The following is a 2,710-nucleotide window of genomic DNA, read 5'->3' as shown; positions in this document are numbered from 1 at the left end:
CAGACGTCATTTTTTTGTTTTCTTTTTTGAAAGTGTTTTCTTGATTTTGAAAGTGTTAATCATGAAATAAAATCTAACGTTTTGTGACATATTATACGAATGTCTCATCTCTCATTTGATGCCTTTTGGAGATTTTTCCATCTTTTCTCGGCTTCTTTATGCACATTAAAACACATTTTTACTTCGGGGGACCCAAACTTTCGAACACCCCACTGTAGATACCTTCAGGTAAAGTGTTACCAAATTTAATAAATTTGGTAACACAACATTTTTAACACAACATTTGCGTCGACAAATCAGGGATTGTAAAATCTACCCGGGTCCCCATTTGCTAGTTCCGTTGGGTTCTCCCGCCCTCAAACCCCAAATCAACCTCAAATTCACATCAGTTATTTACCAAAAAGAGGAACATGAGATTAGAAGAAAAGGAGCTTAAGAAGAGTGTGGGAACTTCCGTGCAGGATAATTAGTGGGCGTCACGCTTTAACACGACAAGGTGATTAGAAACGATGAGAAACCAGAACAGAGACTCACCAGGCATCAATACCTCAGAGGTATCAGTTACCTCGTCGCACAATGACAGGCCTCAGATTACTGTAGACTCACAGAGGGGAGTCTTCTACACCAAACTACACGGGCCGCCCTGAAAGCTGTCTGGCCGCAGCAGTTTAACCTGCTCTTAGTGTCTGATGACAGCTGCGTGATAACATGTTGGGGGGGGGCAGCTGGCTGGCTCTCAGCGGCAGAGCTAAACCTCTCCAGCGCTGGTCTCTGCAAAAAAAAACAAAAAAAACACTCCTCTGCCAGACCAAGGGATTTATTCTGAGGCTCCAAAGGACACAAGCCAATGATTAACTTCACGCTAGGGCTGCACAACATGAAGAAAACATGCAATAACGTCGTTGAATATCGCCATAATGATATCAATTGGGATACATGAACGGATACTAAAGTGTGCTCAGTTCTGCATTCATGCTGCTCTCAGTCTCCTGCAAAACTAAAACTAATTGGTAGACCGGGCAGACCCAGCTCGGTCTGATTTGGCCCTGCAGCTCAGCCTGGAATCCTGGGCCTTCTCTACCCAAAATCAGACCAATCACAAACCGGATTATCCACCTGACGCGCTATAGGCGAGGACGGGTGGTGTCCGACTGGTTGTGGTGGGCTGGTCTAGTTCTCAAAAGTCTTGACTGGGCTGATTGTTTTACCCCAGTCCAGCCCTGGCGATAAAAAAATATATTATAAACTATGTAGTATATATATATATATATATAGTGCATCCTTTCATTTTAGGTGCACTGTTATCTGCCAATGACTAGATAAAGACACGCTACAGTCAACGCAGGCTGTCAAAAGATATTAGATTATAAATGTAACATGGCACGGGCGCCCACTGTATTTAATTAATAACCGAGTGCAACATCGCTCTGTGGACAGATGTTGTTGAGAAACCACCTGAAGCTCGGTGTTTTCCCTCGGTGGACGAGCTGTCAGAGCGTATATCGACCGTGCTCGGTGTCTCTTTTTAAACTGTCTGAAATCTGATCCAACCATCGTAACCTGGACAGAAATAGACTCCGTCACACAAAGAGCGAGTCAGAGCACACCTCTAACACCACCTGCCAGCGCAAGCTTCACACAGCATTGGCTTTCAGCAATTAGCAATGTAAAAGTAATGCGAATGAATAGTTTATAAAGCAAGAACCAGTCAAATAAATCAATACTCTTAAATAAATACTCTAGGTCATATCCTTTTGTACTCTTGGTCGAAAATGCTTTTTTTTCGGGTCATATCCTTTTGGAAATGTCCGAACCTTTGCATCTTTAATTACATAAAATTAATCCTTATCAATGTGTTTAAATCTATCTTTGTTGTATTAACCAGTACTATCAGGGCAACCGGCCCGATTGGTTCATTTACATTTTAGCATACTTAAACAGTTGCACTTTTTGTTTTGTTTTCCCATCTTGTATATATTTAAATATTTTTTCTTATATTCTTATATTTTATTCTCATATTTTCTTATTATTATTATTTCATGTATATTGTATGTATGTATATTTTGTGTGCTGCTGTAACACTGTAATTTCCCATTTTTTGAGATCAATAAATATCTATCCATCTATCTATCTATCTATCTATCCATCTATCCATCTATCCATCTATCCATCTGTCCATCTATCCATCTGTCCATCTATCTATCTATCCATCCATCCATCCATCCATCCATCCATCCATCCATCCATCCATCCATCCATCCATCCATCCATCCATCCATCCATCCATCTATGACTCAGGAACCGAGAGAATCATAGCCGAGCAAAAACGGACAGTCCTGGACACAATGGACGCAGGTTCAATACCGTCCTGCAACCCTTTGCTGCATGTCATGTCTCTCCCCCCCATTCATGTAAATGTGCTGTATTTATATAGCGCTGTTCTAGTGTTAACGACCACTCAAAGCTCTTTTACATCATACAGGAAACATCCAGCATTCACACACATTCATACACTGTGGCCGAGGCTGACGTACAAGGTGCTAGATACACACTCACACACATCTACACACCTGCTCATTAGATACACATTCACACACATCTACACACCTGCTCACCAGATACACACTCACATATCTACACACCTGCTCACCAGATACACACTCACATATCTACACACCTGCTCATTAGATACACACTCACACACATCTAC

The 2,710-nt window shown here is 41.5% G+C and overlaps 1 long non-coding RNA gene across 1 annotated transcript in view; it reads left to right on the top strand.

Moving 5' to 3' along the window:
- The first annotated feature begins 327 nt into the window (after positions 1-327).
- The window catches only part of LOC117954677, a 13,216-nt gene continuing 10,833 nt past the window's right edge, over positions 328-2,710 (top strand). Inside the window, exon 1 of the long non-coding RNA XR_004658867.1 lies at positions 328-339. This is a non-coding gene — a long non-coding RNA (uncharacterized LOC117954677). The remainder of the gene's footprint in view (positions 340-2,710) is intronic.

Source organism: Etheostoma cragini, chromosome 12, assembly GCF_013103735.1.
Source record: "Etheostoma cragini isolate CJK2018 chromosome 12, CSU_Ecrag_1.0, whole genome shotgun sequence".
Taxonomy (NCBI): Eukaryota; Metazoa; Chordata; class Actinopteri; order Perciformes; family Percidae; genus Etheostoma; species Etheostoma cragini.
This window is presented reverse-complemented; position numbering and strand designations above follow the sequence as displayed.